This window comes from Triturus cristatus, chromosome 1_2 (assembly GCF_964204655.1).
Source record: "Triturus cristatus chromosome 1_2, aTriCri1.1, whole genome shotgun sequence".
NCBI lineage: Eukaryota > Metazoa > Chordata > Amphibia > Caudata > Salamandridae > Triturus > Triturus cristatus.
In genome coordinates, this window is record NC_140580.1 from 130,913,809 (window position 1) to 130,937,508 (window position 23,700).

The 23,700-nt window shown below is 43.7% G+C and overlaps 1 long non-coding RNA gene across 1 annotated transcript; it reads left to right on the top strand.

Annotated features, from left to right (window-relative positions):
- Nucleotides 1-3,107: 3,107 nt before the first annotated feature.
- LOC146866951 (uncharacterized) lies at nucleotides 3,108-19,757 on the top strand. Its single transcript, XR_014960921.1, has 3 exons — nucleotides 3,108-3,542; nucleotides 14,769-14,896; nucleotides 15,248-19,757. It is a non-coding gene; the product is annotated as an uncharacterized LOC146866951 (long non-coding RNA).
- Nucleotides 19,758-23,700: the final 3,943 nt, after the last annotated feature.

The following is a 23,700-nucleotide window of genomic DNA, read 5'->3' on the forward strand; positions in this document are numbered from 1 at the left end:
CCTAACTGGAAAGTTTTCGTTTGTCACAGTAGAAGAGGAAGGGATAGAACTACTAGTGGGGACTGTGGGGACCTGGGCTGACAAAGTCAAAGGTGCTAAGGTATGTATGGGTAGTTGAGAAGTTGAGGCGCTTGTACTCTGCGATGCAGCGACATTACCCCGCCCCCTATCAGAAGAAAATAAAGCAGCGGAGGGGTTGGAGTAAGACTCAATTACCCTTGCCAGATTAGCTATTCTATCCTCCAATTGGTCCAATTTAATACAAAGAGGATCAAGCAAGGATTTTAATAGGGCCTTTACATCTTTGTAGAAGGGTTCAGTGTTTGTGCCCATATTAGTGTTAAAAGTAGGGGTAGCTGAGGGATGAGGGGAGGCCACCTGAACTGGACAAGTAATCATGGTGGATACGGATTTACTTATAGCGACGGGAGTCGCGCTTGAGTTTGTGATACTCTCAGGGACAATATCAGTACGGAGGGGAAGAACTGATGACTTATGCAACTTGTTTCTCTTTATTGGAGGGCCTTTATTCCTCTTAGGAATGGCCCCCTCCCTAACAGCTCTAGAGCGCTTCCTACCTGCCAGAATTTGTTTTGTAGTAGGATTGGAATTGAGGCTTTTCAAGGGCGATACCCTAGCATTATTCATTCTATGAAGACACTCATTATCAGTAGGGGAGTTAGAGACAGAGGTAGCAGGGATAACAGTAGATAATGCCTGTTTACCGGGCAAAGAAACTTTGTCAGGCGTTCTTGCATGAGCAATATGACCCAATGAGGATCTTTTGGCATTTTCAATGCCTAAAGAAAGGCGCTTCTCAAGAACCGTTATCTCATTATTTAATAGAGAATTGGCTCGAAATAAAAAGGCATCTAAATTCCCTGATACAGATCCACTGCTTACAAGACATTTACTAGGAGTTTCCCTAGCTGCCATTTTAAACTATGGTCACAAAAAATTGAAGTTGAAGCAACACAAGACAGACAATGGGTAGCCTGGACACTGAAGCAAACGAAAGAGGTATGGCCCGGTCCGGTCTTACCCGCCCTTGGCCCGGGCTTCGCCCCGGACTACGCCCCGCACGCGTCCCGCTAACGCGAGAACAGGTGAGGGTTAAATGGGCCGGAGGGAGGGGCGGGAAGAGGAACCAGGTGCGAGTGATCAGCAACAAGGAAAGCACTCTGGTCCTCGCAGTCCCGCAGGTAAAATAAACTGAAAGTTAAAAGCCCCGTGTAGTTTGCTGTGAATTCGTGCTGTCCACACCAAGGTCCGTTACCAGGAGAAGTTCTGGGCCAACCACAGTAAAAGCAAAGTCCTGCGCCTGCGAGCGGCACCCGCGAAGCGGAGGCCGCGAGGCGTGAAGTACTGGCCGGAGGGAGGGGCGGGAAGAGGAACCAGGTGCGAGTGATCAGCAGCAAGGAAAGCACTCTGGTCCTCGCAGTCCCGCAGGTAAAATAAACTGAAAGTTAAAAGCCCCGTGTAGTTTGCTGTGAATTCGTGCTGTCCACACCAAGGTCCGTTACCAGGAGAAGTTCTGGGCCAACCACAGTAAAAGCAAAGTCCTGCGCCTGCGAGCGGCTCCCGCGAAGCGGGGGCCGCGAGGCGTGAAGAACTGGCCGGAGGGAGGGGCGGGAAGAGGAACCAGGTGCGAGTGATCAGCAGCAAGGAAAGCACTCTGGTCCTCGCAGTCCCGCAGGTAAAATAAACTGAAAGTTAAAAGCCCCGTGTAGTTTGCTGTGAATTCGTGCTGTCCACACCAAGGTCCGTTACCAGGAGAAGTTCTGGGCCAACCACAGTAAAAGCAAAGTCCTGCGCCTGCGAGCGGCTCCCGCGAAGCGGGGGCCGCGAGGCGTGAAGTACTGGCCGGAGGGAGGGGCGGGAAGAGGAACCAGGTGCGAGTGATCAGCAGCAAGGAAAGCACTCTGGTCCTCGCAGTCCCGCAGGTAAAATAAACTGAAAGTTAAAAGCCCCATGTAGTTTGCTGTGAATTCGTGCTGTCCACACCAAGGTCCGTTACCAGGAGAAGTTCTGGGCCAACCACAGTAAATGCAAAGTCCTGCGCCTTTCACACATAGCATACCTGTTCTGAATACAATTCAGAGTATGCCTAATACATTCCCCCATCTTCATAATCTTGTAGAGTCTAGTAGTTATCCCCAATTCAGAAAAAATAAAATATTGGACTCCTCATATTATGTTATCAATGTCAGTTACCAAATACTTGAGTGTGCAGACCATTAGTTGCTAAATAATATTGTTGTGTAGGGAGTCCATGAGTGAGGAAATCATATCTAAAAGAAAGGGCAGAAATTCGATAAATAATTACCTAATTCATAAGGTGTAAATTTGAAATCGCCACATCCTCTATCGCGTGTATATTGTCATTTCGCAAAAGATAGAGATTTATTCATATTTTATAGTGAGTGACTGGCCGAAACATTCGAGAGTTAGACAATCCACCATGACAGATTGTTTGGTATCAGATTGCTGATGTGGACTGATAAAGTAATTTCAGACCTTACGGGTTCTGACGTATGCTGTCCACATACTATTTGACGTAATTTTTGATGATGGGATTAACAGCTGCTGTTTAAGGTGAGACATTTAACAACTACAAACTTACAATGACGGAATAATGTTTATTATGATGTTGGCTACTTATGAATACACTATTATTTCTTTCAATGACAACAACATTGGTATCCAAATACAACAACTCTTGGGCACACAAATGTTGTCTAAGAATAATTGTATAATATTCCTAATTTATCATTACGTTAACTTGATTACGTATGGATACATCTTCAATATAATAATATTTTTTTTGAAGTTATGGTCATGTATATTCATTACGATGGTTAAAGTCTCGCAAATAAACATTGTCAGATCAAACTGACAGTTTTTTTTCCCTTTCTCAGGATCTCTTAAACAAGGACGTATATTCGTTTATATATTACAGGGCCGTTACAAGATGGCCGACACCTTGACCTACATTGTTAAAGCTTCTTTCGCCTCACGATACACATGTGTAACGTGTTGATTCCTGCTATCGTGTGACTATTTAAATGGCTTACAGGTAAGAGTACGGTTTCGTGCCATTGGATACGCCGGGACATTTGCCGGGACATTTGCGGTCGGATGAATGTAAGAAATTGGAGGCGAGGCGAATAAGTAATGATTAACACGCCTCGCTTTGCTACAGGGGAGAGGCAGGAGCCTACAACCTCCAGACCTCCTTGCGGCTGTCTTGCCACCACTGCCACATCACTTCTGCGCCCGGAGGCGCTACTTCGGCAGCTCAGGGCTCCTGCAGCATGGGACATTCATCATTGCGACAGGGGAGAGGCAGGAGCCTACAACCCCCAGACCTCCTTGTGGCTGCCTTGCCACCACCACCACGTCACTTGCGCGCCTGGAGGCACTTCTTCAGCAGCTCGGGGCTCCCACAGCACGGGACGCTCGTCATTGCAACATGGGAGAGGCAGGAGCCTACAACCCCCAGTCCTCCTTGCGGATGAGGAGCCGCTGCTCGTAACAATAAGGTCCTGTCATATTGTCACATTACAAGACACATTGGGATACGTCTGACTCTTTTGTTTTACCACTTTCTATAAAGCCGCTTCCCCCTCCACTGTAGGACGTGCAAAGGGAGGCCTACTTACCCTGCTATCACTTTAATTAGCTTGTACGGATGAAGATGTTGCTTTGTTCCTCCCCCCATTTGTTAGCAGTGGAATTAACTTTTTCCAAGCAACCCACGCTGTTGGTAATTCATTTTTATAATTCTTTTTGCAGGAAAAACGATAGCGAGCACATTGCCGCACTTGAGGGTTTTTTAGAGCATTATGGAGAGGGGAGTTGGTCCTACTTTGACGTCATTATAATGGGGGATTTAAGGTACATCTTTGTCTTTCTAATTGCACTTTAGGTAGGGGACTTTGGGACACCTTAGCTCCTTCTGTTCATTTTGAACATTCTGCCCAAGGTTGCCGGTTAGAGAGCCTACTTGCTATAAATAATCTACATTGTCTTGAACATACTGGTGAGACAGAGTCAGTTAAGTAAGTCATTTTATTGTTTCAATTAAAAAAATTGTTACAAAAAGGCCATGCATGGTACATCCTTCCAAAAACTTTTCTTCGATCGTTAATAAAAACAATGGGATATCATTTCATTTAATACATTTCAAAGGATTCCAAAAACATAAAATAGAGGTCTATAAATACATTTTGTATACGCTCACAGTTTTGGGCCTGAAGTCTTACTTTAGGCCTAGGCTCGATCTTTACTTTAAAGTTCTTTAAATTGTCGTGCAAATTTCGCTAATCTGGCCAGTTCCATGGAGATCTCTAAATTAAAAAGAAGCTTCACTACATCCGTGCATAACTCAGCTCGAGGCAGAAACAAACTAAGTGGGCCAGGGACTCCTCAAACTGATGGCAGAGTCTGCAGCAGGTGACGCCCTCTAGGGATTTCCAGCGAGTGTTTATATCTTTTTAGGCAAAACCTTAAGTCTGACCGATTTGCTTTAATATTGGTTTATTCAAAGCTGATTCAAGGTAAGGCTGCCTCAGTTTGTCCTTGTAAGAACTGACTAGAATCCCAATGTTACTGCTAGAGGACTCTATAGTCACCATGTCATCCTGCTTTGATAATGTTCTTGCTTGTTTCTGTTAAATTGTTTTAAGAAGGCCCTGTTGAGTAAAATAGCCCCAGTTAGACAAATCAAGGTGCAGCTCAAAAAGGGTGGTTGATAAAGCATCTGCCCAAGGGATTTTCCCTTTCGTGAAAATTTCTTTCAGTGTTGCTTTCATTGTGTCTGGGGGAGCAGTGCATGTACCTCGATAATAGAGGATAAACAAAGCCCAATATTCATACGATTGTTTACTTAGTCTAAATTCCAGCCATACTAGAGCGTTGGAAAATCTGTTTGATTGCTCGACAGACTCCATGATGTTGAATAGTGCCCTGGGAAATACTAGTTGCCCGTAGGAGATTGAAGGACTTAGCTTGTCTTTTATAACCTTTTGAATAGGCACAGTTCTCAGGCTACACAATTTTGAATTGAGTTTGCAGAAGGCGTACATCACCGCCTTGGATTTGGATTCTATGGATGCATTGTGTGCTGTCGGCTTGCCATTGCTCATGATCCATACTCCCCGGTAGTTATACTTGTAGATATTTTCAGATTGCCCATTTTCCACAGTAATTTAAGTTTATTAGCATATTTTCCAAAGATAACTACTTTTGTTTTACTGGCGTTTGCTGTCAATTCATTTCTTTCGTTATAAATACTTAGTGCATCCAGTGCTCTTTGCAGGCCCGACTTGGTGTGGCCCATTAAGACCATGTCGTCAGCGTATTGCATTAAAAATAATCTGGTCGTCCCAATTTTGGATGGTAGCAAGTTGGCTTGTGATACTGTGTTGCCAAGATCTGCAGTATATAAATTAAAGACAGTTCCATCTTTTATTGGCAAGGGCTGTTCCTTGACTATAGATTTTATTCTGGTATCTTCTCCTCTGCTCCCCGACATATTAACAGTAAACCCCACTTGGAGCTGCTATAGTGATCATAATCCATGGATTTTAGAAATGATGGGGGAGCTAGTCTTCCATGGGGCTAAGATAAAGAGCCTATCAAATAGAGATTTTAAAACAACAGATGAGGACCGTAAAATCAGGTGGGGAAGATAATGCCAGAGGCGTTTTTAGTTAAGTTATACATGGAGGGTGAAGAAGATATTAAAATGTGTCTTGATAACCATGCTGAGGCCAGAGTGGGAATAGGGGCTTTTGGTAACCTTGTAAAGAGGATTGCAGAAAATCTAACAGGGAGAGGAAGGAAGAACTCCAAAAGGGGGAAAATGGTTTGACGCAGACTGCTCAAAATCCAATAAAGCTCTTATGACTGGTCTAAAATATAAACCCAAGTATGAAGAAAAGATTAAGGTATGTAGGAAAGCCTGTAAATTGGCCACAAATCAAAGGAAAGACAAGATACGGGAACAGGCATGGCATGATCGGAATCAGGTTAGTGTCCTAACAGCTCAAAATTCAGGAAAATTGTAAACAGTCCTTTTTTTCTAGATCAACACTCCGCGAGAACAGATTGAGTCATACCTGCTGATACATGGGTTAGTCATTTTGAGCAGATTTATGGAGGAGTAGACCTAGAGAATAATGTCACCCCCTGGGAACCCAGTATAGAGACGCGTCCGCTAAGCTTTGCAGTAGTTGAGGTCCAGAAAGCCATCATGACTACATCAGGGCGAAAAGCCCTTGGGCCAGACGGACATGGGCAAAGATCCTAGCTAGGGTCTTTAGCGCAGCAATAACGAACGGCTCACCGCCCTCATAGTCCACATCGGTTATTTTACCCATTTTAAAAAAAGGCACCAGGGATGGCCCTGCCTGTTACAGTCCGATTTCATTCCTAGACTCAGCCGCTAAAATCATGGGGAATGTGATTTTAGATCATTTAACAATATGGTTGTGAGAAGTTGGCCTGATATATGCTGTCCACTAGTTATAGTGGGCATCCTGTATCAGTCCAAACAACCCCTTATTGGTTATAGGTTAAAGACAACCTTTATTGAAAGCTATCCTAGTGGTAGCTATGGAGAGCAGCCTTCAGGATAAGTCTTGAAGGAATGTAAAGCAGCTTGTTTTACCAGTCTATAATCTCTTGAGTCACTAAATGGAAGATATCCACACCAGGTATATATATAAAATATATGTATTTATTACTAAACACACCCTCCTAGTCTCTTTATGAGACTAGAGGTCAAAACACATAAGTTACACTTCAATAATCACAGTAAAATAGCACAAATAGGGGCGAGCCAAACCATATACTAAAATAGTGGTATAAGAACCACGACTTAACTAGACACAAGGCCTAGAGCCTGTAGAATCACTGGGACCCCAAGGAACCACCCAAGGTAGGGACACAGGGGACCCACCGGGGCCGTGTGCAGTGTGTGAACACAGCCGCGAGCTCCCGTTAGCTTCTATGGGGAAAGTCGCAGTTAGATTTTTAAAGATTAGGGACACTTAGAAATGAGTCAGGACCAAACCCTTTTGAACGTAGGAAGTTCTAGGGCTAACACCCACGGGAGCACTGGAGTACTCGTGTTACCTCACCCAGGGAAGCCGGGTGCATAGGTGTCTTTTGGTGTCGGGTCGCGTCGTCGATTTCAATGGGAGCTGGCGAAGAAGTGCTGCTGCCGTGAAGATGCGAAGTGTCCGAAGAGATCCAAGCCTGGATCGAAGATGAGAAGAACCTGAAAGCAGAGGGGACAGTCTGGGTCACTAGCCAGTGACCAGGAAGGCGATGAGCAGATGCCCACCGATGTTGGCTGATTTCAGGTGAAAGAGGGGAAGCCTGACTTTTCAGCCACGAGGACCAGGAGGCGTTGATGACGACCAGGAGCTGGATTCGAGCTGTCCCACGAAGGATGTCGAGTGCTGCAGCGTTGGTGCCTGGATTGGACACAACAAGCCTTGGCAACAGCAACCCACGCAGAAACGAGAAAGATGCTTTGGTGCAGACCAGCAAGGTCTGTGGGACTCACCACTTGGTTGGGAGTCAGGGCATGTCTGGAGCAACCAGGGAAGCCCAAGGAATTACAAAGTTACCCCCATAAGACCCACCAGTCAACGGACCAGGGATCGCGAAGGGACCTCGAGACGAAACACGAAATGGCGGCCCACGGATCACTCGGAATGACCAAGCCAACAATCTTCGGTGGATTCAGTGCTCAAATTGGGGGCTACAAGTCAGCCCAAGCACGACTTCAAGAGACATCGAGAAGTCAATGCACTTGCAGAAATGCACGGTGACCAGGAATTCCAGTTCCATGCTACTCACGGGGGCTGCGGGTCTCAGCTTTGCTGGGGACTCAGGTCGGCCGCTGAGACGTCTGGAAATCCTCTTCCTGGGCTGCAAATACTTCGGAGTCCGGCAGGAGCTTCGATAATGCAGACCGGCAAATTGCTTCATTGGTGCCTGCCAAGTTGGGGAGTCACTCCTTGACCCCAAGAGAGATTTCTTCAGTCCTCTGGTCTTGAGCAGAGCGTCGAAGATCCAGGATTCAGCTTCAGAGTTTCGTCCAGGGTAATCTAAAGTCCTAAGGACTGGGATCCCATACTTATACTAAGGTAGGGGGTTGGGCATACTCTGGGGGCCCACCTATGGGAGGGTTTAGAAAGAGGGGTGGCTGCACCCATTTCCTTTGTCCAGTTTTGCGCCAGAGCAGGGGCTGGAAGCCCCTGAACCGGTTTGAGCTAGACTATGCACAGGGACACCAAATGTGCCCCCAGTGCAGGACTTCAAAGCACTCAGAGAGTGCTCTCACCCAGCCCCAATACACATAAGCATGTCTGGGAGGTGGTTACACCTCCCTGTGACAGGAAACCTATTGTCCAGGCCTCCCCTGCCGGAGTTTCGGTCAGCAGCAGGAGGCCAGACCCGTGTCTGTGGCTGCAGCATCCATTTTGTGATGCCAGGGCTCTATTAAGTTTCTACCAGGTATACCAGTGCTGTCATGTCTCTGTGAAGTTACTGGTGTGGGGGTATGATTCCAAGGTGTTTGACACCAAACACGACATGTTTCCATGCTGCCAGTCCAAAGTTAGCATTTACCGTTTGGTTATAATGCACTTAAGAGTATATGGTCAGGCTGCACTACTGACAACCCCGGAGAAGAGATTCTGAAGGCTGCAGAGGGGCTCAGCTCATGCCTGGGCACCCCCTCACATATAAGAAAGCACCCTGCCTTCAGGATTGATAAGGCCTGCCATACGGGTGACTGATAGGTTTGTATGTGCAGTATATGGTATAGTGAACCTATATCTCAGTAAGGGGTGCATGCACCACCTTACCCAGGCTGCAGTAGCAGACCTGTGGTGTCATTTTGGGTGGCTTTCCAGGGGTGACATAATACATGCTTCAGCCCCTGGTAGGCCTCTGGGGTACCTATGCCCTGGGTACATAGTATACCATATACTAGGGACTTATAAGGGCACCTCAGATCCAATCTTAACTGTACCTAAAGTACATGGAATCATTTTGGAGAGGAAGCAGCTTGGTTGGGGCCCTGAATAGCAGGGTCCCAGCCAGACTAAAGTCGAAAAACAGTGAAACACCAGCAAAAAGTGGGGGTAAACATGTGAAGCAGATCCTACCCTCCTACAATGGTTAGACGCAAGCAACGTAATTTCAGACCTGCAATATGGTTTCAGAAAAGGTATGGGGACAGTGGACCAATGCATAAATCTACTTATAATGATCTGCAAATATACACTTGCTAAAAAGGGACGTATGTACATGGCAAAGCCCTGGACTGGACCACCTCCTTCCTCTCCGGCAGAACTGAGAGAGTCCGCCTTACCCCGTTCCGCTCCGAGGCCTTCAAGATCATCTGCGGCGTCCCACAGGGATCCTCCCTCAGCCCGACGCTGTTCAACGTCTACATGGCACCACTAGCACGCATCGCCCGACAACATGACCTCAACATAATCTCCTACGCCGACGACACTCAGCTGATCCTCTCCCTCACCAAGGACCCCCTCACCACCAAATCCAACCTCCACCAGGGAATGAAGGCCGTCGCCGACTTGATGGAAGACAGCTGCCTCAAACTGAACACAGACAAGACAGAAATCCTCATCCTTGGGTCCAACCCCTCCGCATGGGACGACTCTTGGTGGCCCACGTCACTGGGGTCCCCCCCGGCCCCCACCGACCACGCACGCAACCTGGGAGTCATCCTCGACTCGAAACTCTCCATGACCAAACAAGTCAACGCAGTCTCCTTCACCTGTTTCAACACCCTCCGCATGCTCCGCAAGGTCTTCAGATGGATCCCAACAAACACGAGGAAAACTGTCACCCAGGGCCTGGTCAGCAGCAGGCTCGACTACGGAAACACCCTCTACGCCGGAACCTCGTCCAAGCTCATCAGCTAACTACATAGAATCCAGAATGCCTCTGCACGTCTGATCCTCGACGTCCCGCGCCGCGACCACATCACCCCCCACCTGAGGAACCTGCACTGGCTCCCCGTCGACAAAAGAATCTCCTTCAAGCTCCTGATCCACGCACACAAAGCACTCCACAAAACCGGCCCAGCCTATCTCAACAGCCGACTCTCCTTCTACGTACCCAACAGGAAACTCCGCTCCGCTGACCACGGTCCCACGCATCCGGAGAACTACTTCCGGAGGCAGATCCTTCTCCCATCGCGCCGCCAAGACCTGGAACACCCTCCCCCTCCACCTATGTCAAACCGAAGACCTGCTGACCTTCAGGAGACAACTCAAGACCTGGCTCTTCGACCAGTAACATCTCCCCACCCCCCTCCCCCCCAGCACCTTGAAACCCACCCGGGTATGTAGTGCGCTTTACAAGTTACATGATTGATTGATTGATTGATTCATGGACTTAACGTCCGCTTTCGATCGAGTGAATAGGTCAAAATTATGGCCCTTACTGCTAGAAATTGGAATGGATGCCGATCTGGTGGCCTTTTTGCACTGGTCCCACTTAAATTTGACTGCCTCGGCCAGTTACATTGATAATGGTCCCCATACAAAATCCTGGGATGTTAAGTGAGGGGTGAGACAGGGATGTATCTTGGCCCCTGTCTTGTTTACCTTATGTATTCAGGACCCAAGTTGTCAAATATTTGCTACTGCATTAGTGTATCAAAAGGAAAAAATATATGTGATAATAATAGAATGAAGTGAGCTTATTTCACTAACATCATGAGGTTGGACTTAATACAACCTTTGTATGCTCCTCCGCCTTAAAGGATGCAGTAGGCATCCGTATTGATCGAGGGGTGGACCTCACCTCGCCTGGAACCTTACTCAGGACTAAGAGGCCCCGCTCTCTCCGTCGTTGCCTCAATATGGCATCTGAGTCAGGGAATGGATACACTAATGCAGTAGCAAATATTTGACAACTTGGGTCCTGATAAAGCCTTAGGGTGAAATAGTTCCCGTCTGGCTGAAACATGTCAACCTTTCTACACAGCAGTTATTTGTTGAACACTGCTTGTTACACTGTTGTTTTTATTTAGAGTGTGAGATTTTTCTTTCATATTAAATTAGTAGCGCCTTCTCACAACTCTATTTTAACACACCACATTCCTCTTTTCAAGCACTGCACTTCTCTCAATTGTTCTATTGCTCCGATCCTTCTGTTGATCCTGGACCTGTTTGAGTGGGCTCACTCCAGACAAGAGAATCTCTATGATCAAGAGATATATCTCTCTTTGGATTGGATGACCAGATGATAGGATTGATCACTTAGACAATTGATGGGTATCCAAGCTCCACTCTAGGGTCCCCTTTTGATTGTTCTTTGTCTTTTTCCCCTCTGTTCTCCTTTTTCTACTCCTTGGTTGCACATTTAGATCTGTCCTCTGTTGACATACGCATCTGCATATATCACTGTATATTCAAATGTTTTGGTAGATCCCCAGTTCCACTTGTTTTTGAAACTGTAGGATTAGGGGAATAGAACTGTGGCAGGTCATTAAACTTTCCCTTAGACCCTATTATACAGTTTTGTTTTGATTACCTTATGTATTAACAATCTGGGGGCTGCCCTGTCATCTGCTAGCAAAGACATCCCTAGAGCAGGCTCTAAACTTGTCCCTGCTCTCCTATATGCAGACTATGCAGTTCTACTTGCAAGGACACCAATGGGGCTGCAAAGACTTGTAAACACTTTTATTGATTTTTTGGTTTCACTTGACCTCTCCAACAATTTCTCTGAGTCCTATATAATGTCGACCGGTAGCATAAAGCGTGACAAGTGTACGCTCATATGCAAAGGTGGAGAACTGACAAATGTTGCTAAATTTCCTTATTTGGGCATTTTATTTGACGAAAACGGGTCATGGGTGGCTACTCAAAAAAAACACCCTGTCTAGATCGGCAGGTGCGACCATGCATTTTGCGAGGAGATTGGGGAGTAAATCATTATGACCACTATTGAAGGTCTATAATGAGAAATGTATACCAATGGCCACGTTTGGCAGCGAGATATGGGGCTATAAGGAGGCCGGCGATTTGCAGGCAGTTGAAAATAAATATCGATGGAAACTTTTAGCAGTACCCCCAGCACCCCATCTTTTATGGTGCACGAAGAACTAGTCATAAACAAAATGATTCTACCCTGCAAAAGTGAAAATGTATTTAATATTTTATGGTTTTTTTGTGATAAAATGCAAAGAAAAGTGCTCCATGGATTATCATGGGAAGGCACTAAGTGTTTTTAAAATACCCCTCACACACTATGAATCCCATAGTGTCATGCTTCATCATGGGGGTCTTCCCGTCCCTCTACGGGGCGGGGCGTGCTGCGACCAGCGAAATACGTGGGAGCACTGATGTTAGTGATGGAATAGGCTATGTGTAATGTGAGGGTAAGAGTGGTAGGGGTGGTGAATAATAATCAAAATTAAAAATTCTCTGGCTAGTGGAAAAAACAATGTTATTAGTTTCCCTCGCTGAGAATGTTAAAAAAGGGAAAGAGTAGGGGGTGTATCTTAATTTAATACTCCTTACTGGGTCAACATGTTTCGTAAGCAGTCCCCACTGCTTAACTCATCAGGACCTAGTGTGATCCCTACTACACTCAAAAAATATTATTTATATGTGATTGTATGCCTATTCTACAAAACCCAAATCTGCCTAAAACTGTGCAGGTATGGAGATGGTGTATAAAGGTACAATGACCTTTATGGTTTGAAGTTACCGAGTTGGTATCTGAAATGATAAAGAAATGAAAAAACAACTCTATGATTGTTATGGAACACATCACCATACTGTGGATTCATTGGGTAAAGAAAAAAGTGATATATTTTTCTATTTGATAGCATAGAAGGTTGCTATTCTTAAAAAGCTTGAAATAAGTCGTCCGAGTTTCTGGCGCAACTTAGTCTCAGATTATTACTCCCAGTTAGACATAAACAAACAAACACACACATTCTTCAAATTCATTCTGTTTTGTCGAATGATAAATCATTCATCTGTATAAACAAAACACATGAGCGGCAATGAATCTCAAAATACTTGTTTCAATCATGCATATATGTAGCTTGGTACATACACTGTTGTGAAAGTTAATCGGGCTTCAAGAGTTCACACCAGAGGGAAGGATGCCTTCTAATAGTCACTGTAGGTAAAGTGAAAGTGAAAAAGCATACAAGCGTTATAGTATAGCGATCCCGCTGTGTCATCATTGCGTGATCGAAACGCTTCTTAGCGTACGTTAACAAATGCCTGGTTTAAAGACTTTTGGCCACTGGCTTACTCACATGTAAACCGGTCTTTCCTCGCTTCTGTCTGCCTCCGTTGTGCCCCGTCCGATGTGGGACAGACCTCGGCATCCGGCTTTTTAACTGATTGCTAATTGGCCCAGGACGCGGGAAAACTTTTTTTATAGAAGGAAAGACTAGAACGGTGAAATTCTTAAAAATGGCTACCCTGATTGTGCACAAAAAGTAATGTGCTTTGCTACACTTCCTGGAGTTACCGGAAGTTGCATGGCTGGGTAATTAGTATTGCTTACATTAATTTTGGGCTCACGTTGTGAAAAAATAAAAATAGAATTAGCTATGGCTGCTTCCTTGGATGTCAAAAAAGAAGGCTTACTGGTCATTGTCAAATAACGGAAGTAGTAGGCTCCGTACTGTGGCCAAAGGTGACGCTCTATGTTGTGGCAGGAATACAACCGCTACATGGTTGAGTGGGCTCCATATTGTGGCAAAAAAGTAACGCTCTATGTTGTGGCAGGAATACAACCGCTGCATGGTTAGTGGGGTGGCTGATAAATCCGCTACATGGTTGGTGAGGTGGCCGATAAATCTGTTCCCCAGTATTGACTTAAGAGCTACGAATCAACAAGTAGCATGAAGAAACATCTAGAAGAATTAAACAAAACACTAAACAATTTAAAGCAACCCTGAAGCAAAGTAAATACAAACTCAAGAAAGATACAAGTCGATTCAGTGTTATCTGGAAACTCTCTCCTTTTGTAGAAAACTATTGTGAGATTTGCTTTATGGATTCTCTGCATTACATCTTTCTTGTTCTAACTATAAACGGACCAAGATATTATTAAGAATGTGATAATTCGGGTTCTACTTACTGGGAGCACCTAACCACTTCAATATGGCCACTCCATAAATGTCGCTAGTATAGACTTTGCTATGGCTCAATGTATTGGCATATATAGTGAAGCGGAAATACTTTTTCGCTTAAAAACAACATTTTCGTGGTGCAGTCCTTTCTTTTAAAAATTTAGATAGGTGTTCCAATAAAAATAAAATTGAAAGGCACTATATATGAGTTCTTTTAGGTTACCTTTTTAATATTTTTGCAAATGTGTTCGTTGAGGCATTTCCTATAGTCATTTGTTATTAGTTTGTAATGACTGTAGTAAATGAATTCTTACAGACTTAACTGTGGTCACACTAACAAAATACCTATAATCAGGGAGGATTTTTTACTTGTCCCTGTACGTTACATGTACCTATAATACCGTATAAAATGAGGAAAACGTTAATAATTATCACTTGTGGAGGCAAAAATAAAAGCCAGTCACTTGAGTTATATTATATGCATCTTTGAGATGAAACTATTCCCTTGTATAGAACTTGCATATACTTACTATTATTCTTTGTATAACACAGGATTGTTTTATATATATTCTCGATTTTTTCTAAATCGTCAATTTGTATACCTTCCCAGGACTCATTTACTGCCATAAAGTGAATACAAAATGGACGTTGTCCTGATACTCTCGCTTATTAACGGACTGTGTTAAACATGTTCCATCATGAACATCTGATAATAGAGATAAAAACAGTATTGTTGAGGTATGTGTACTTTTTATATCGGTTCTAAAACAGGCACTTAATTGCTTTTATGACTTAAGATAATATATTGGGTCTGGTTTAAGAAAATAAAGATAAGTCAGTATCTTTCTTTAGACATTTGCTCCTCCATTATTCTCTTCTATATTATTGTCTCTGTAATACACGATCCTTTTATCAAATTTTGGATAGTATATTTGCACTTGCCATATAATGATGTGTATTTATTTTTTGTATGCTTAAGAAAAGAAATTTATAACAAATTTAAAATGACAATGTATATCTCTGTATAAACTGTTTTTAATGTATATGTATTCTGTTTGTAAATAGTATTTTTTTCATGTATCTTTGTAGCCCTGAAGAAGTCCATGTTTGGACGAAACGCGTTGGCGGTTACATAAATGAATAAAGATGAAAAAACCAACTCCAACTGAATAACGTTATTTCTTTTGTATAAGCATACATTTTCATGATTACTGTACCTTTTTGTGGGTTGTTGAAAATCAAATATTTGCAAGTGTGCAGGGCCACTTCTCGTTGTATGTTTCTAGTGTATCCAGTTGGTTCCCTCCTGGTTTACCTAGTTTTGGGACATAGGGGATTGTGTCTCAGGCTCTCTTGCACCTTGGTTGCTGTTTTAAAATAAAACATTTTTTGAGACGTTCAGACTGGTGCGGGTTCATGTACTTCGATCCCCTCTTTTTTCCGTCACTTTCACTTTCCCTACAGTGACTATTAGAAGGCATCCTTCCCTCTGGTGTGAACTCTTGAAGCCCGATTAACTTTCACAACAGTGTATGTACCAAGCTACATATATGCATGATTGAAACAAGTATTTTGAGATTCATTGCCGCTCATGTGTTTTGTTTATACAGATGAATGATTTATCATTCGACAAAACAGAATGAATTTGAAGAATGTGTGTGTTTGTTTGTTTATGTCTAACTGGGAGTAATAATCTGAGACTAAGTTGCGCCAGAAACTCGGACGACTTATTTCAAGCTTTTTAAGAATAGCAACCTTCTATGCTATCAAATAGAAAAATATATCACTTTTTTCTTTACCCAATGAATCCACAATATGGTGATGTGTTCCATAACAATCATAGAGTTGTTTTTTCATTTCTTTATCATTTCAGATACCAACTCGGTAACTTCAAACCATAAAGGTCATTGTACCTTTATACACCATCTCCATACCTGCACAGTTTTTGGCAGATTTGGGTTTTGTAAAATAGGCATAAAATCACATATAAATAATATTTTTTGAGTGTAGTAGGGATCACACTAGGTCCTGATGAGTTAAGCAGTGGGGACTGCTTACGAAACATGTTGACCCAGTAGGGAGTATTAAATTAAGATACACCCCCTACTCTTCCCCTTTTTTAACATTCTCAGCCAGGCAAACGAATAAAATAGTTTTTTCCACTAGCCAGAGAATTTTTTAATTTTTATTATTATTCACCACCCCTACCACTCTTACCCTCACATTACACATAGCCTATTCCATCACTAACATCAGTGCTCCCACGTATTTCGCTGGTCGCAGCATGCCCCGCCCCGTAGAGGGACGAGAAGACTCCCATGATGAAGCATGACACTATGGGATTCATAGTGTGTGAAGGGTATTTTAAAAACACTTAGTGCCTTCCCATGATAATCCATGGAGCACTTTTCTTTGCATTTTATCACAAAAAAAACATAAAATATTAAATACATCTTCACTTTTGCAGGGTGGAATCATTTTGTTAATGAAAAATCTTACAGGAGGAAGATTCTACCTGTACACCTCTAAACTCCCCCCCCCCCCCCCCCCTTGTTATAGTTTGCACGAAGAACTAGGGCAGGGTTACATTTCTGATCACATAGCAGCGGCCCCTTTAATACAGTGGTTAAAAATATGGTCTAGCCCCACTCCTACCTTGAGCCAATTTATTTTAGAAGATTGCATGAGGCTTGATAGGGCCGCTGACGTTCCATGGCTAGGTTTACATTTCACAGCCGCTAGTGAATATAGGCCGCCCTGAGCTCTTTACACACCCCTGACAGATGTACCCTGGAGAGCTGAAAGTTATTAAAAGGCAATTTCTAGCCAAGAGGATGGTGAAAAGGGAAAATAGTGAACTGAATAAACACACACTACAATAATACTTAATATTGAGTCCTGGGACTGTAGACCAACCTTTCTGGTCTTACATTATAAATCTACACCATCGCTTTCTTTTAACTAGATTTAGTTTTAAGTGCATTCACTGGTGTCTCACGGTCCCCAAGGGTTTTACTAAGCCAGGGGCCCTAAAGCCCTGCTCTTGTGATGATTTATTTGATCAAGATCTTATACATTTTACGTTTTTCTGTGAATTTTATAATGATCTCCGGATAAAATACATCTTACCACTCTTGAAACATTGTAATTTTGCACAGGTGAGGCCAGTTCTGATATATCTGCAAATGTTGTCTTCACCTTTGATATGTTTTGGGGTTGCAAGTTTTTTTAACAGGAGCCTTACGGCGAAGGAAAAAATGTGATCATGCACTGAACCGGTCTTAGAAATGTCATATTTTAGCGGGCATTGTTTTTAATTATTTGTCAGCACTGTATTGAATGCACTTTAACCAGGCCTATGAAAGCACAGTAGTTTTGACTTCGGTTTTACATTTTATTAAGTCTAAAATATATTAGGGCTTAGGAACCCATACATGGCAATTGTATTGAATTATTGGACCTGCCCTTTTACTAAGTATTGTATAAGTTTTTATCTTTTTATGCTTGGTGTGTGTAAATGTACTTTTATGGTCAATATTGGACGAATAAAGTTTATTTGACTTGATTAACACAACTAGGCACTAAGGGCCTCATGTAGGTAGCCAAATACCGGTCGGTAACGGCCGATTTTCGGTAATTATACCGTTACCGACCGGTATATTGGCTATTGGTATGTAGGGGGTCAATTTCTGAAATCGGAATTTACCGAATCGGTAAAACTACCGAATCGGTAAAATTACCGAATCGGTAACGTTACCGATGTGGTAATTTTACCGATTCGGTAATTTTACCGATTCGGTAAATTCCGATTTCAGAAATGATATGTAGGGGGAGTGTGTGTGTGTGTGTGTTTATGAGTCGGTATTTACCACCAACTTTTAGTTGGTGGTAAATAATTAATGTATGTGTGTATGCATTTGGAAGCGCGTAGCAGTGTGCAATGTGGCATACATACATGCCCTTAGGGCATGTATGTGTGCCACATGTGCACACATGGCCGAATCAGGGGTGCAACAGGGTGTCAATGTGACACCCTGCCACCCTTGCATTTTCTCCACCATTACCGAATCGGTATTTACCGATTCGGTAATGAGGCATACCTTCCCCTCAATGGGAAGGTATGCCTCATTACCGAATCGGTAAATACCGATTCGGTAAATACCGAATTGTAACGAATCGGTAAAAAATACCGACTCATTACCTACATACGAGTTACCACTTCTAAAATACCGATTCGGTATCGTTCGGTATTTTAGAAGTGGTAACTGGTATGCTACCTACATGAGGCCCTAAATGTTTGTTGTAAAGCAATGATTGGGAATGCGGTTGTCTAATGAGTACAACTCTGTCAGTAACCCAACGTATGTATATGCCTCAATGTTGTTATTGTAATGTTGGTGTGTATAGATTCTAGGCTCCTCCGTAATAGATCAAACCGTAAAATTTGCCAGTTATATAAGAATGCCGATTGTTGAAAGAAACTAAGAAATAAAATACTTATGTGTCAAGCCAATATTATGGGATGGATAACTGGATGATTCAAATATATAAATCTGACATTTGAGGTTATCTGAGTCTAGGTTGGTAGAATTTATTATTTACAAGGGTTTTTGTAATTACATCTGGGTTATAACAATCTTGAAATTAGTTGCTTCTTTTGGTCCTCTTTGTGCCGACTACCGTATGACAAGCGTGAGCCAAAGTGATTTAGAAAAGACGGCTACTATTACAAACCAGGGTAGAATAAAGTGCTCGGATGCCCACAAGGTGTCTCTCAACCTGACCGTAGACCTACAGATGTAACTTTGGTAAGCGAAATGACAACACACACATGATAGAAAATGTGGAGGTTTCAAATTTACTCTTTATGGATTAGGGGATTATTTAGCAAATTTCTGCCCTTTCTTTTAGACTGATTTGCTCACTCATGGACTCTCGAAACAACAATATCATTTAGTGACTAATGGTCTGCACGCTCAAGTATTTGGTAAGTGATATCAATAACACAATATGAGGAGTCCAATTTTTTGATTTGGGGTACCTACTAAACTCTACAAGATTACTAAAATGGGGGGAAGTATTACTCATAGTCTGAATTGCATTCAGAACAGGTATGCTATACGTGAAAGATAATAATTATACAGACAATTTAAATTTGCCCATATTTGAGCATCAAGTCGTGTCGTAAATATTAACAAGGTATTGAACAAATAAGAAAATAGGACATTTAGTTTATAACTCTGACTTGACTGTATGATTCCCATGCTTAACATTTGAACGAAGAGTACAATGTACGTGTCTTTCTTTTTGTTGTGTCTTCTTAAAATGTATTGTTATATGTAATGAACATTCAAACATTTCTTTATGTTGTTGAATGTTTTTGAGATTGTGTATTGTACATAATGTCATGGAGAATGTTTTGTCTTCGAGCTTCGTAACAATAATATTGTACTTATGTTGTTCACGTGTTTCTAAGTTGCTGTCTTGTATATTTTTTAACAGCCCTGAAGAAGTCCCCATGTTGTGGGATGAAACCCATTGGCTGTATTTTCATATGTCACAAATGTAAAACAAAAAGAAATAAAAGAAAGAACATAATGAATATACATGACAATCTGATGCTTTCTTTGGGATAACTTTTGATATTTAACTATAAGGGTTTTGATCATTGATTGATATTGAGATCAGTGAGATACAAATAGTTTCTTAAGGAATAACTAACCAACTATACAGTGCTCCTTCACTTATAATTTTCATAATCTGTGTTCTTTGGGGTGTTCTAAACAGTTTACCCTGGGAGTGAGCACGTTTTCAAAAGGAACTATACACCATACTTGTACAATAACCGTTTTTCTATTCTTTGATCCTATGGAGTCTGTTCTATTTCTGAAATTGTTGAAGCACTATACTTGTCGAACAAGTTACTTATCTTCTGTAGCGCCTTATCTGGAGAGACTCTATCTCACCACCGATTCCTTACCTTAGAATTTTCAGCATTTGTCAGACTGGATCCGGAAATTGTTTGTGAGCAGTACCCCTGTGCCCCAATGGATGCTGCTGTTTGACTCTGAGTGACGGCGTCAACATCATCCGCGCTGGAAGTGATGTGCACGGTAGTTATATAGGCACCACCCCAGAACCCTGATGTCAGTTTCTTTTCTAAACTTTCCACGCGTGGAGTCACGAAGAACTGTGACCATTGATGTCGAAAACTAGGTCCTTGAAACAATCATAGCCTTGACCCTAAAAATCTACTCGCTTAGCGGGTATGATGGGTGAGTAAGTAAGGAATCTGTGGCTAGATAGAGTCTCTATCAGATAAGGCGTTACAGAAGGTAAGTAACTTGTTCATCTGACAGAGGCCCCTAGCCGCAGATTCCTTACCTTAGACTACTTACCCAAGCAATACCTTACCAGAGGTGTGGCTGCGAAACAATTTGACACTAAAAAGTGCCCATCCCTATAGACATGACTGACCAGATAGTAGTGCTTGATAAACATGTGCAGATATGCCACGTTCTTGATTGGCAGATGTTCTGGACCGGAACTCTGCGAGCTCACGCAATGGTTGCAGTTTTGGCTCTGGGGAATGCTCAAGTAAACCTTCAGGGGCTGCTTTTTGGTAGCAGATTTTAATGCAGAACACAATCCATCGGGAGACAGTCCATTCCTGCAAGGTCTTCCCTTTCTTGGCCACAACATACCCCACAAAGAGCTGTTCGTCCACCTGGAACGGTTTTGTGCGGTCAAGGTAGAACAACTGCGCTCGTTTTGGGTCCAGGAATCTCTCCTCTTCCTTAGAAGGAAGAGGCAGAGTGTAAAAGAAAGGCAAAATGAAGGACTGGGCTACGTGGAACGGGGTGACTACCTTGGTAAAGAATGCTCAAGTCTGAAGGACCAGTTTGTAGGGGGGGAAAGGAGATGTAGGGAGGCTGAGAGGAATGTGCCTGTACTCACTGAACCTTGGGGCAGGTGTAATTGCCACCGGAAAAGCCGTCTTGATGGTGAGGAGCCTAAGAGGACAAGAATGAAGCGGCTCATAGTGAGTGCACATTAAGAAAGTAAGAACCAAGTTAAGCTTCCATTGGTCCACAATAAAGGGAGCTGGGGGAAACATGTGCTGTAAACCTTTAAGGAACCTATTTACAATAGGGGACTTAAAGAGAAAGGGCTGATCTGGCAGCAAACAGGCGGAGATGGAAGACCTTCAGAGTGCCCAATCAAGAGCCCTGCAGGGCCTAGGGCAAGGATAAACAAAAGAACTTGGGAAAAGGGAGCAGCTAAGGGATCAATTTGTTTCTCAGCACACCATGCCACAAGTTTATTCCAACACCCTGCATATACCATCTTGGTTGAGGGACGCCGCCTGCCAAGATAACATTGCAGAATTTGGGAGGATGGTCAAAAGCTGTCAACTGTTGCAGCTCAATCTCCAGAAGTGGCCCATGCAGGTAAGAGCGGTGGGGGTGATTTCGACAGACAACGACGAAGTATATTATTTATTTAATTTTCCCTTGTGGTCGCCTGTCGACACCCATCAACCCAGCCCCACCTCTCTTACCTGCACGGGCCGCTCCTATCAATCTCCACACATAAAGGTGGAGCGTTGACAGGTTTGGGTGAAATAACCCCCCCACGTTGCTGTGACAGAAGATCCCCCTGAAGTGGCACCCTGATCGGAGAACAGATGGTCATTCTCAACAGCTCGGGATACCAAACTCTCCGAATCCAGTCTGGAGCCACCAGGATGACTTGGGCCCAGTCGTTCCTGATCTTTTTGAAAACTCTGGGCAGGATTCATATGGGTGGAAAGGCATACAGGAGGCCTCAGCTCCATTTGAGATGAAAAGTGTCTCAGAGCAAGAGCTGCCTTGGAAACTCCAGCACGCAAAAGTGCTGACATTGCACGTTTTCGGATATGGCAAACAGATCTAATCGAAGCTCTTCCCACTACTGAAGAGACCTTGCACCAACTCTGGATAGAGGCACCTTTCATGATCCGAAAGGTATCTTTGGCTCAGTTTTTCCGCTTTGGTGTTCAGAGATCCCGCCAGGTGTTGAATCACCATGGAAATTCCTTGATATTCCAGTCAGGTCCAGAGGCGCAGGGCCAATTGACAAAGGGTCCATGACTACACCCCACCCTGTTTGTTGCAGTACCACACAGCGGTGGTGTTGTCAGTGAACACTTGCACAAGCCTTTCCTTGATGGAGGGTAAAAAGGCTTTCAAGCTGGATTACTCAGAGCTATACCAGGTTGTTGTGGAGTCCGGATTCCGCCACAGACCAGAGGCCTCTGATCTCCACCTTTCTCAGATGACCGCCCCATCCAAGGAGCGACCCATCTGTCACTACTGTCGGATCTGTTGGGGAAGGGAGAGAGGTCTGCTGCTGGCCCAATTGTGGTTTGTTAACCACCACTACAGATCTTTAGCAGTGCCCTCTGAGATCTGGATCATGTGGGAAAGATTCCCCTGAAGCTGCACCCACTAGTACTTCAGGTCCCAATGCAGAGCCCGCATATGCTAGCAAATGCAAAAAGAACAATTGATGGACAGAATGCAGAACAATGTCATACATTCACCCGAGTACAGAGATCTGGGCCTAAATCAATAACTTTTTTGCTCACCATGCCATTCCAGTTTTGACCCAGCCATATGCAAATCAGTCTTGACCCTGCACCCAATGGGAATAGTCCAGCCTGAACTGCCAGGCCAGGTCCAGGGAGCACTTGGCTTGGCAGTTCGGTCTGAACTGTTCCTATGAGGCACAGGGTCAAGACTGATTTGCACATGGCTGGGTCTAAACTGGGGTGACATGGTGAGCAAAAAGAACAAAGGATTTAACCCAGATCTCTTGTATGATTTTTTCAGCATTCCATCCATCATTGGTTTGCGTAGCACTTTTCACCCTAAGTGGGATGGGTATGCCCAGATGTGGGTCCTTTGCTTACTGTGCCACTGGGTTCAAGCTAGCCTGGCTGATGAAGGGAAATACCCAGAAATCCGTCCCAGGATGCTTGTTTCCGGTCCATGGAGGACCTGGCTTGGCAATTCGGTCTGGACTGTTCCCATGAGGCACAGGGTCAAGACTGATTTGCATATGGCAGGGTCTAAACTGGGGTGGCATGGTGAGCAAAAGAACGATGGATTTAACCCAGATCTCTTGACTGGGGTGAATGTATGATTTATTCAGCATTCCGTCCATCATTTGTTTGCGTAGCACATATGCTAGCAGGCATGTGTCACATGCAGGATGCAGGAGGCCATGAGGCAAAGCAGCCTCAGAGTCAGTCTCACCAAAACACAGGATAGAGGCTGAAACATCGGTATTCTAACCTGAATATCTTGGAATCGCCGCTAGGGAGGATAAGCCTGGAACTTCACTGTGTCCAGAAAAACTCTAAAGAAAGGGAGCGTCTGAGAAGGGATCAGGTGTGACTTCGGCAGGTTGATAGTGAACCCCGGCGAGTGCAGAAGGTCTGCTGTAGTCTGTAAGTGGGAGATGACTGCCTGGGGAAAGCCCGCCTTCGAAAGCCAGTT